This window comes from Rhinoderma darwinii, chromosome 5, assembly GCF_050947455.1.
Source record: "Rhinoderma darwinii isolate aRhiDar2 chromosome 5, aRhiDar2.hap1, whole genome shotgun sequence".
NCBI classification, from domain to species: Eukaryota; Metazoa; Chordata; class Amphibia; order Anura; family Rhinodermatidae; genus Rhinoderma; species Rhinoderma darwinii.
The window spans coordinates 260,752,652-260,765,894 of NC_134691.1; the positions used below are offsets into that span (position 1 = coordinate 260,752,652).

At 44.7% G+C, this 13,243-nt stretch overlaps 1 protein-coding gene across 2 annotated transcripts in view; it reads right to left on the minus strand.

The window, feature by feature from the left end:
• The window catches only part of LARS2 (leucyl-tRNA synthetase 2, mitochondrial), a 243,775-nt gene that overhangs the window by 92,513 nt on the left and 138,019 nt on the right, over nucleotides 1–13,243 (minus strand). The window lies entirely within an intron of this gene.

Here is a 13,243-nt window from a genome sequence, read left to right on the forward strand (position 1 = left end):
TCAGGGTCCCCGGGAGTCACTGACTGCCGGAGACCTGACAATCAGCCGCCCGAGTAGTGCAACTCGGGCAGCAAGCTAAAACCTGCACCGTAAATAGTCTATGGCGCAGGTTTTAAGGAGCCCGACCGCCGGCCGTATATACACAGCCAGCGGTCGGGAAACGGTTAAAGAGTCCCTGTCACCACATTATAAGTGCCCTATATTGTACATAATGTGATCGGCGCTGTAATGTAGATGACAGCAGTGTTTTATATTTAGAAAAACGATAATTTTTGATGGAGTTATGACCTATATTAACTTTATGCTAATGAGTTTCTTAATGAACAACTGGGCGTGTTTTGTTTTTTTTGGCCAAGTGGGCGTTGTACAGAGGAGTGTATGACGCAGTGTCTCTGTGATATTTACAGCAAGGCAAGCGTAATCTTGTTTGAAATGACAGGTTATATCGTAATCTCGCGAGATTACGCTTGCCTTGCTGTAAATATCACAGAGACGCTACAGAAGTGACAGGATTCTGAATACACATCACGTCCTGGCTGGAGGTAATGTATATTCATTGTCAGGACACTGCTCTAACGTTATAGTGTGTTTATGTGGCTGCACATAGCTGTAATGGCAGGGGGTAGGGAGATGGACAAGTGAGCCCTAATCTACCCGCCACTCTGTCCCTGCCTACTTGCAACGACCCGCCCTAGGCGACGGGGTACAACTGGGCGGCGGTCCCTGCGCTCAGTAAGTGCACGACAAACATACAAAGGAACACAAGCAAGAAAAAGGGGCCGTTGCCCAGGGCAACACCGTGAGCAACCAGAGTGGTGAACGAGCCGAGTCAAGCCAGGAGTGTGCGAGGTACAAAACGAAAAGCAGAAGAGTAGTCGGTAAGCCAGGGTCTGTATGGAGCAGGATCAAAAATAGCAGGAGCTGTAGCTGGGCCAGGAAACCACAAGGAAAGAATCACAAGCACCGAGGGACAGGAAGTGCAGGCTTAAATAGACCGAGGGCAGGAGCTAGCTGAGTCTGGCCAGTCTGGCCTGAATGGTGGAAGCAGGAGTCAGTCTCAGGGATGTATTCTCAGGTGCTGACTGATTAGTTCTGGGAGTTAACCCCGAAGCTGTGCCTGGCAGATCCTTTACAGTACCCCCCCTTTTATGAGGGGCCACCGGACCCTTTCTAAGTGGACCTGGATTACTGGGGAAACGTAGGTGGAACCTCTTGACCAATACCCCAGCGTGAACATCCCGGGCGGGTACCCAAGTCCTTTCCTCGGGCCCGTATCCTCTCCAATGGACCAGGTAGTGGAGGGAGTCTTGGACCATCTTGCTGTCCACAATCCTGGCCACCTCGAATTCCACCCCCTCAGGGGTGAGGATGGGAACAGGAGGTCTCCTCGAGGGAGCCAAGGACGGGGAGCAGCGTTTGAGGAGGGAGGCATGAAACACGTAGTGTATCCGAAAAGACGGGGGTAACTCCAGCCGGAAGGAGACAGGATTGAGGACCTCAATGACCTTATACGGCCCAATAAACCGGGGAGCAAACTTCTTGGACGGAACCTTGAGACGCAAGTTCCTAGACGACAACCACACCAGATCCCCGACCATAAACAGGGGGTTAGCAGAACGTTTTTTATCAGCCTGAGTTTTTTGTACGCTCTGGGACACCTCTAGGTTTTTCTGAACCTGGGCCCAGACTGTGCACAGTTCCCGATGAACGACCTCTACCTCGGGATTGTTGGAACTACCAGGTGAAACGGAGGAGAACCGTGGATTAAACCCAAAATTACAAAAAAAAGGAGAGACCCCTGACGAGTTACTGACCCGGTTATTAAGGGAAAATTCGGCGAGGGGAATGAAAGAGACCCAATCAAATTGACAGTCAGAGACAAAACACCTTAAGTATTGTTCTAGAGATTGATTAGTCCTCTCCGTTTGGCCATTGGTTTCAGGATGGAAGGCAGAGGAGAAGGACAGATCAATCCCCAACTTCATACAGAAGGCTCTCCAAAACAATGAAACAAATTGTACCCCTCTGTCCGAAACAATATTGACAGGGACCCCATGGAGACGCAGGATGTGTTTGACAAACAAGGTAGCCAACGTTTTGGCGTTGGGTAGTTTCTTGAGGGGCACAAAGTGGCACATCTTACTGAAGCGGTCCACCACCACCCACACCACCGACTTGCCTTGGGATGGAGGCAAATCGGTGATAAAATCCATGGAGATATGTGTCCAAGGTCTCTGGGGAATGGGCAACGAACGCAGTAAGCCCGCTGGTCGGGACCTGGGAGTCTTGGACCTAGCACAAACCTCACAAGCGGCGACGTAGGCCTTAACGTCTTTAGGCAACCCAGGCCACCAATAATTTCTGGTAATGAGGTGTTTGGTACCCAGGATGCCTGGATGGCCAGATAGTGCGGAGTCATGATTTTCCCTAAGTACCCTTAGCCGGAATTGCAGGGGAACAAACAGCTTGTTCTCAGGAAGGTTCCCGGGAGCTGCACCTTGATCAGCAGCAATATCAGAGACTAAATCAGAATCGATCGAGGAAATGATTATACCTGGAGGCAAAATACAAGCAGGATCTTCCTCCGAAGGAGGGCTGGCCATGAAGCTACGCGACAGTGCATCAGCCTTAATATTTTTAGACCCAGCCCTATAGGTAACCAAAAAATTGAATCTGGTAAAAAATAATGCCCATCGAGCTTGTCTCGGGTTTAGCCTCCGGGCAGATTCTAGGAAAACCAGATTCTTGTGGTCGGTAAGGACCGTTACCTGGTGCCTAGCCCCCTCCAGGAAGTGGCGCCACTCTTCAAATGCCCATTTAATGGCTAAGAGTTCGCGGTTGCCAATATCATAGTTACTTTCAGTTGGCAAAAACTTCCTGGAGAAGTAGGCACAGGGGCGGAGATGGGTGAGGGACCTGGTACCCTGGGACAAGACAGCCCCCACTCCCACCTCAGATGCGTCAACTTCCACGATAAATGGCTCCATTTGGTTGGGCTGAACCAGCACCGGGGCCGAGACAAAGCACTTCTTAAGGACCTCAAAAGCCTGGACAGCCTCAGGAGGCCAGTGGAGGAGATCAGCACCTTTGCGAGTGAGGTCCGTAAGGGGCTTAGCGATGACCGAGAAGTTAGCAATAAATCACCTGTAATAATTAGCGAACCCCAAAAAACACTGTAACGCCTTCAGGGAGGCAGGTTGGACACATTCCGCCACAGCCTGAACCTTGGCGGGGTCCATGCGTAATTCATGAGGAGTGAGGATTTGACCCAAAAATGGAATCTCCTGTACCCCAAACACACATTTTTCGGTTTTGGCAAACAGTTTGTTTTCCCGAAGGACCTGGAGCACCTTCCTGACATGCTCAATGTGGGAGGACCAGTCCTTGGAAAACACCAGTATGTCATCAAGGTACACTACCAGAAAAACCCCCAGGTAATTTCTCAAAATCTCATTTATGAAATTCTGGAAGACCGCAGGGGCATTACACAACCCAAAGGGCATGACGAGGTATTCGAAATGGCCTTCAGGCGTGTTAAACGCAGTCTTCCACTCATCCCCCTCTTTGATGCGAATAAGGTTATACGCCCCCCGTAGATCCAATTTAGAAAACCATTGGGCCCCCTGAACCTGATTAAAGATTTCAGGAATCAAAGGAAGGGGATACTGGTTCCTTACCGTGACCTTATTCAGGCTACGGTAGTCAATGCATGGCCTAAGACCACCATCCTTCTTCCCCACGAAGAAGCAGCCAGCACCTACCGGAGAAGAAGAGGGACGAATGTAACCCTTGGCCAGGGATTCCTGGATATACACTCTCATAGCTTCACGTTCGGGACAAGAAAGATTAAATATCCTACCCTTAGGAAGCTTAGCTCCTGGTACCAATTCGATAGCGCAATCATATTCTCTATGAGGAGGTAACACTTCGGAGGCCTCCCTAGAGAAAACATCAGCGAAGTCCTGAACAAACTCGGGTAGCGTATTCGCCTCCTTAGGGGGAGAAATAGAATTAACAGAAAAACATGACGTACAACATTCATTACCCCATTTGGTTAGCTCCCCAGTATTCCAGTCAAACGTGGGATTATGCAACTGCAACCAGGGAAGACCTAGAACCAAATCGTACGATAATCCCTGCATCAACAGTACAGAGCATTGCTCCAAATGCATGGAGCCAACAAGGAGTTCAAAAACAGGGGTATGCTGTGTAAAATAACCATTAGCAAGAGGAGTGGAGTCGATACCCACTACCGGGACAGGTTTAGGCAAATCAATCAGAGGCATAGCAAGGGACATAGCAAATTCCACAGACATGATATTAGTAGAGGACCCTGAATCCACGAAGGCACTGCCGGTAGCAGACCTACCACCAAAAGAGACCTGAAAGGGAAGCAAGATCTTAGTACGTTTCATATTTACGGGAAATACCTGTGCGCCCAAGTGACCTCCCCGATGATCACTTAGACGCGGAAGTTCTCTGGCTGCAATCTTATGCTTAGGACAGTTTTTCACTTGATGCTTGTCGTCCCCACAGTAGAAGCAGAGACCATTCTTCCTGCGGAATTCTCTACGTTGTTGGGGGGACACGGAGGCCCCGAGTTGAATAGGTATCTCTGAATCTTTCGGGGAGGAACGAAGCAACGGAGCTTCGGGAGGCATCATGGGGGAGTCGGAGGAGAAAACACATAAACGTTCACGTTGTCGTTCCCTGAGACGTCGGTCAAGTCGTACCGCTAAAGCCATAACCTGGTCTAGGGAGTCAGAAGAGGGATAGCTAACTAGCAGGTCTTTCAGGGCATTCGACAGACCCAACCTAAACTGGCACCTTAAGGCAGGGTCATTCCACCGAGAAGCTACGCACCACTTCCGAAAGTCAGAGCAATACTCCTCAACAGGTCTCTTACCCTGACGTAAGGTCACCAGCTGACTCTCGGCAAAGGCAGTTCTGTCAGTCTCGTCATAAATAAGTCCGAGAGCAGAAAAGAAACAATCAACGGAGGAAAGTTCAGGGGCGTCAGGAGCCAAGGAGAAGGCCCACTCTTGGGGCCCTTCCTGGAGCAGGGACATAATTATACCCACCCGCTGGCTCTCAGAACCTGAGGAATGAGGCTTTAAACGAAAGTAAAGCCTACAACTCTCCCGAAAGGAGAGAAAAGCCCTCCGGTCCCCTGAGAACCGGTCGGGCAACTTGAGGTGGGGTTCAAGAGGTGCGGTGAGGGGAACTACCAGGGTAGCATCAGGCTGGTTGACCCTCTGAGCCAGGGCCTGGACCTGTAGGGAGAGACCCTGCATTTGCTGAGCCAGGGTCTCACGGGGATCCATAGTGGTGTCAGGGACCAGGGGTAGACTAGGTATGGGCTTGTGATTATGTAATGGCAGGGGGTAGGGAGACGGACAAGTGAGCCCTAATCTACCCGCCACTCTGTCCCTGCCTACTTGCAACGACTCGCCCTAGGCGACGGGGTACAACTGGGTGGCGGTCCCTGCGCTCAGTAAGTGCACGACAAACACGACAAACATACAAAGGAAAACAAGCAAGAAAAAGGGGCCGTTGCCCACGGCAACACCGTGAGCAACCAGAGTGGTGAATGAGCCGAGTCAAGCCAGGAGTGTGCGAGGTACAAAACGAAAAGCAGAAGAGTAGTCGGTAAGCCAGGGTCTGTATGGAGCAGGATCAAAAATAGCAGGAGCTGTAGCTGGGCCAGGAAACCACAAGGAAAGAATCACAAGCACCGAGGGACAGGAAGTGCAGGCTTAAATAGACCGAGGGCGGGAGCTAGCTGAGTCTGGCCAGGTTACGATAGGTTCTCCCACTCCTAAGCCTGCCAGCCTGAATGGTGGAAGTAGGAGTCAGTCTCAGGGATGTATTCTCAGGTGCTGACTGATTAGTTCTGGGAGTTAACCCCGAAGCTGTGCCTGGCAGATCCTTTACAATAGCGATATAGCTATATCGCTATGTGCTGTGTAAATGAATGGGGAGAAGTGTATGACGCTGATTGGTCAGCGTCATACACGCCTCTGTACAACGCCCACTTGGCCAAAAAGTAAAACACGCCCAGTTGTTCATTAAGAAACTCATTAGCATAAAGCTAATATAGGTCATTACGCCGTCAAAAATGATTGTTTTTCTAAATAAAAAACACTGCTGTAATCTACATTACAGCACCGTTCATATCATGTACAAGATAGGGCACTTATAATGTGGTGACAGAGCCTCTTTAAGGAGTAATAAACAACTACTTTAACCCTTTGCCGCTGCATCCATTTTTTATTTTTGTTCTTTCTTTCCCACCTTCCAAACTTTTTTAGTTTTCCGGCAACATTACTGTATGTGGGCTTGCTTTTTGTGGGATGAATTGTAGTTTTTAATGGCACTATCTAATGTACCATATAAATGTATTGAGAAACAAAAAAATTATTTGTGGGCTGGAATTGGAAAAAAACAGCGAGGTTAACTTTTTTCTGTGGATCAACAAAATTAAGGCCATACCAAATGTATATCATTTTATTCATGATACACTCCTTTTACAAAGAAAAAACTATTTGTTAAAAAAAACCAAAAAAAACTGTGTTGCAATATTGTGAGAACTATAACGTTTTATTTTCTGTCGATGAAGCAGTGTGAGGGCTTTGTTTTTTTGCATAGATATCTGTAATTCTTTTTGGTACCATTTTTGGGTACATACAATTTTTGTCACTTTTTATTCCATTTTATTTGGAAGGTAAATTTGTAACAGTGCGGGGTAAATAATGTTATATTTATTAATTTTTTTACATTACTCTAGTGAAAAAAAGTAAATAAGTAATTTCTTGAACTCTTCATAGTTAAAAATTTATTGTACATTGTAAAAACTTTATTTACCTGTTTCTAGAAATTGTCATAGCCCTATTAGGGGACTTGAACAAGTGATCATTTGATTGCTGGTACAATACACTGCAATTCCTATATATTGTGAAGTAAGGACTTTATTAGGCCCCCCAGGTTGCCATGGCAACCGTTAGCACCCTGCGATCGCATCGCAGAGGGGCAGAGGAAGTGATCCCCCTTTTTCTAATGGCGTATATGCCGCCATCACTATTGACCGTGGCATCTAAGTGATTGACCGGCCAGGATTGGAGTTATCTCCGCTACTGGCCGTTAGAGTAGTCTGTCAGCTGTAATACAGCCAACACTTTGTTACAGGGAAGTGTCGGCTGTATATTACTCCCCCTTCCCGGCTATGACCTACAGTTATATCAAATGTCGAGAAGGGGTTAGGAAGTGACTTTAAATATAAACAAATACTATATACTTATTAGATTTGATCAATGTCGCTACATTCTGAGAGCCATAACTTTTTTTTATTTCCTCCTCGATATAGCCGTACGGTGTCTTATTTTTTGTAGGACAAGTTTTAGTTTTCAGTGGCACCATTTTGGGATACAACATTTTTTTTGAGGGGTATGGAGTAAAACAGGCAAATTTGCAATCTTTTGTTTATTTTTAATTTTTTACGCAATGCAACTTGCAGTTTAAATATTATGTTAACGCTATCCTACTTGTGCCCTATTTTTTTTTATTGTTTAGTATTTTTAAACAAAAACATTTTTTTTTTTACCTAACTATCTTAAACTTTGACTTTTTTTTTTTTTTCGTCCCACTAGGACACTTGAAGCTGTGATTGTTTATTCGCTTGTATAATGTTTTAAAATACTTAGTATGCAAAAGCATTATTGCCTGCTGTCAATTACCGCCAGCTCCTGTGCCCAGGCAATTACCATGAAGTACATGTACATTATTGGAGGCTTTATTTAACCCCTTAATGACCGCCGATACGTCTTTTTACGGCGGTCATTAGTGGGCTTTATTCTAGAGCGCCGCCAAACTACGTCGCTGCTGTAGAATAAAGTAAACAGAGCAGGGAGCCGTGAAATCTCCCTGCTCTCAGCTGGCAGAAGCAGCTGAGGGCTGGGGGCGTCCCTGCTCTGCCGGGTGAGATCGATATTAGTATCGATCTCACCTGTTTAACCCCTCAGATGCGGTGCACAATAGCGAGCACCGCATCTGAGTGGTTTTGGAGAGAGGGAGGGAGCTCCCTCTCATCTCACTGACACCCGGCGATAAAATCGCCGAGTGTCTGTGTCTTCTATGGCAGCCGGGGGTCTAATAAAGACCCCCAGGTCTGCCTGCAGCGAATGCCTGCTAGATCATGCCGCAGGCATGACCTAGCAGATGCCTGTCCATTTTAAATGGACAGGCAGTAATACACTGCAATACAAAAGTATTGCAGTGTATTATAATAGCGATAGGAGGATAGTGAAGTCCCCTAGTGGGACTAGTAAAAAAGTAAAAAAAGTTTAATAAAGTTAATAAAAAAAAAAAGTGAAAAAAAAAATGAAAAACCCAGCTTTTCCCCTTACAAAATGCTTTACTATTAAAAAAAACTACAATAAAGCAAAAAAGTTACACATATTTCGTATCGCCGCATCCGTGACGACCCCGACTATAAAGTTGTTACATTATTTAACCCGCACTGTGAACGCCGTAAAAAATAAAATAAAAAACAATGGAAAAATTGCTGTTTTCTGTTAATCCTGACTTAAAAAAAATGTGATAAAAAGTGATCAAAAAGTCGCATCTACTCTCAAATGGTACCAATAAAAACTGCAAGTCGTCCCGCAAAAAACAAGACCTTATACAGCTATGCCGACGCAAAAATAAAAAAGTTACAGCTCTTCGAATGTGACAATGGAAAAATCTAAAAAATGGCTTGGACATTAGGGCCCAGAATGGCAGCAGGGGGAAGGGGTTAAAGCCCATAAAAGTTAAAATTAAATTGGCAAAACAATAACATGAGGGAAACCAATTAATTAATTAATCATACTGAATGAGGATTTCCCCTCTATTAACTCAAAATTCCCTAATACCTCAATTGAAAAACTAGACGACTCCTTTAACCCGTTAGTGACCACCAATACGCCTTTTCACGGCGACCACTAATGGGCTTTATTCTGATGCATACGCCTTTTCACGGCGCTACATCAGAATAAATAAATACAGCTGGGAGCCGTTAAATCTCCCTGCTCTTAGCTACCAGAGGTAGCTGAGGGCTGGGGGGATCCCTGCTCGAACGGGTGAGGTCGATATCCGTATCGATCTCACCCGTGTAACCCCTCAGATTAGTTGTTTTGGAGAGAGGGAGCTCCCTCTCATCCCACCGACACCCGGCGATAAGATCGCCGAGTGTCTGTGTCTCCGATGGCAGCCGGGGGCCTAATAAAGGCCCCCAGGTCTGCCTGTAGTGAATGCCTGCTAGGTCATATTATTATAAAAGTGTATCGGATGATCGCATATTGAAGTCCCCTAGTGGGACTAGTAAAAAAAAGTTAAAAAAAAGTTTCAGAAAGTAAAAAAATAAAAAAAGTGAAAAAACTAATTAAAAACCCACTTTTTCCCCTTTATTATTAAAAAAAATAAAATAAAGTAAAAAAGTTCCACATATTTGGTATCACCGCGTCTGTAACGACCCCAACTATAAAGCTATTACAATATGTAACCCGCATGGTGAACGCCGTAAAAATAAAATAAAAAACAATGGAAAAATTGTTTTCTGTGAATCCTGCCTTAAAAAAAATGTGATAAAAAGTGATCAAAAAGTCGCATCGACACAAAAAAAGCCCTCATACAACTGCATTGGCGGAAAAATAAAAAAGTTACGGCTCTCCAAATATGGGGACACAAAAACAAATAATTTTGAAAAATAAAGTGTTTTTACTGTGTAAAAGTAGTAAAACATAAAATCTATACAAATTTGTTATTGTTGCAATCGTAACAACCCACTGAATAAAGTTATTGTGTTATTTATACCACATGGTAAATGGCGTCGATTGAGGACGCAAGAACTTTTGACAAAATTTCGCCTATTTTTCTATTCCCCCTCAAAAAAAGTTAATCAACAAATTCTATGTACCCCAAAATGGTGCTATTAAAAATTACAACTTGTCCCGCAAAAATAAAAAAGTTATAGCTCTTGGAATGCAACGATCGAAAAACGTAAAAAATAGCTTGGTCATTAAGGGGTTAAAGCTTTAAAGTAGAAGCAGATTAATATTCAATATTCCACCCATGGCAGTCTTAAAGGAACAGTGTCATCACAATTTTTTTTAAAATATGTTAAAGATGTTAGTGCTTTATTAAAAACGTTTATATTTATTTGTGTGTTTGTGTTTTACTTTTTTCTATTTTTACACTTTTTCTTCCCTATGGGGGCTGCCATTTTTTTTTCCATTTCTGTATGTGTCGATTAACGACACATACAGACATGGAATACGGCAGCCACAGTCCCATAGGGACTGCGAACGGGTCCCGTCCCATCCACTTCTGTGTACGCCGTCTGTGTGGGAACTGCGCATGACACAGTCCAATTTGAAATGCGCGCCGTCCGGCGCCATTTTCCTGTGGACCGGAAGTCGCAGCCGGACAGTAAGATTACTACTTCCGGTCACGGCTTCCGGACTTGTGCACTTGGACCAGCGGCAGCAGACGGAGCGGACGGGCCGGAGGGAGCCGCGGCGGCAGGAGCAGGTAAGAGATTTCTATGTATGTTCGTGTTTGTGTACGTTTACTACTGTATGTAAACCTACTACACTGTGTGTTAGCTCAAAAAATGGCGACACACAGTGTAGGAGGTTAGACCGTTCAAACCCCTCGTTTATCCCGGCACTAGCCAGGATAAAGGAGTGGGGGGGGGGGATGCTGAGAGCTCACTAGAGCGAGGGCTTTTTACCCAATTTTGCAATGCTGCAATTTTGGGAATAGCTCCATCTAGTGACCAGCAATGGGAAATATTATAAATTAGAATTAATTTATAATATTTCCTGACTCGTGAAAAAAATAAAAAAAATTTGAACAATGTTTAATCACCTACACACTAAATGTTTAATTAAAAAAAACAAAACATGTTTTTCTGGCAACACATTCCCTTTAAGAGGATTCTTGGATTTGTGAGCAAAGGATTTCATTCTTTAATTCTTAGTGTTTTGAAACCACTGTCATGGACAATGCCGTCTTTGACAGAATGTCTTGAAGAACACCTCCATGCATGTAAAATCTGATGTCTCTGTGGAGTGGGTGAAACAGTTGAGAAGAACATGTCTCTGGAGTGCAGATGTTCCCTTTTCCAGAGGGCACCTTATAGACATGACAGATTAACAATAAATTATAAATAGAAAAACAGGAGGATTTAACCCGTTAGTGACCGGCCCATCGTGTTTCTACGTCGGTCACTAACGGGCCTTATTCCGATGCCATAGACTTTTTACGTCGCGGCATCGGAATATGTTTACAGAGCAGCGAGCTGTCAAATCTCCCTGCTCTCAGCTGCTAGAGGCAGCTGAGGGCTGGGAGCGTCCCTGCTCTGCCGGGTGAGATCGATATTAGTATCGATCTCACCCGTTTAACCCCTCAGATGCGGTGCGCAATAGCGAGCACCGCATCTGAGTGGTTTTGGAGAGAGGGAGGGAGCTCCCTCTCTCCCCCACCAACACCCGGCGATACGATCGCCGAGTGTCTGTGTCTCCAATGGCAGCCGGGGGTTTAATAAAGGCCCCCATGTCTGCCTGGAGCGAATGCCTGGAGCGAATGCATGACGCAGGCATGACCTAGCAGATGCCTGTCCGTGTTAAACGGACAGGCAGTAATACACTGCAATACAAAAGTATTGCAGTGTATTATAAATGCGATCGCAGAATCTCATATTATAGTCCCCTAGTGGGACTAGTAAAAAAGTGAAAAAAAGTTTAATAAAGTTAATTTAAAAAAAAATGTGAAAAAAATGAAAAACCCAGCTTTTCCCCTCACAAAATGCTTTACTACTAAAAAAAAAAAATAAAGTTAAAAAGTTACATATATTTGGTATCGCCGCGTCCGTAACGACCCCGACTATTTATCTATTACATTATTTAACCCGCACGGTGAACGCCGTAAAAAATGTAATAAAAAACTATGGAAAAATTGCTGTTTTCTGTGAATACGGACTTTAAAAAATTGTGATAAAAAGTGATCAAAATGTCGCATCTACTCCAAAATGGTACCAATAAAAACTACAAGTCTTCCCGCAAAAAAAAAGCCCTCACACAACCGCATCGGCGAAAAAAATAAAAACGTTACGGCTCTTCAAACATGGAGACACAAAAACAAATAATTTTGAAAAAAAAGCGTTTTTACTGTGTAAAAGTAGTAAAACATACAAAAACTATACAAATTTGGTATCGTTGCAATCGTAACAACCTGCTGAATAAAGGTATTGTGTTATTTATATCACATGGTAAACGGCGTAGATTTAAGACGCGAAAAAGAGTGGCGAAATTTCAGGTTTTTTTCTATTTCCCCCCAAACAAAAGTTAATAAAAGTTAATCAATAAATAATATGTCCCCCAAAATGGTGCTATTGAAAAGTACAACTTGTCCCGCAAAAAACAAGACCTTATACAGCTATGTCGACGCAAAAATAAAAACGTTTTAGCTCTTGGAATGCGATGATGGAAAAACTTAAAAAATGGCCTGGTCATTAAGGTCCAAAATAGGCTGGTCATTAAGGGGTTAAAAGATGAAAGAAGTTGCACTTAGGTGCTATGGTAGAACATATGACAATTCCACGTATCAACATCAAGAGGCACCTTAACCCCTTCCCGCTCATTGACGTACTATTACGTCATGGCAGCTGTATCGTTCGCGCTCCATGCCGTAATAGTACGTCTCGGGAGTAACGGCCGTTTCGGCCGTCCTCCCGACACATACAGGAGCTGTGACGCTGCTGTCTTGTTCAGCAGCTGTCACAGCTCCTACAGCGGGGACCGATCGCTGTGTCCCCGCTGATTAACCCCTTAAAAGCCTCGTTCTATAGAGATCGCGGCTTTTTAGGGGTTAAGCTGCCATCGCCGGCCTGCTACGCGATAGCGGCCGGTGATGGTGACTATGGCAACCGGACACCAAACAATGGCGTCCGGCTATGCCATAGACGGAAGCCTAGTGGGTCCTGACAACGTCAGGACCCACTATGCTTGCTGTCAGTGAGTAGCTGACAGTTCTAATACACTGCACTACGCATGTAATGCAGTGTATTAGAATAGCGATCAGAGCCTCCTGCCCTCATGTCCCCTAGTGGGACAAAGTAATAAAGTAAAAAAAAAGTTAAAAAAAGATGTGTAAAAATAAGAAAATAAAAGATTTAAAAGTAATAAAAGTAAAAATCCCCCCTTTT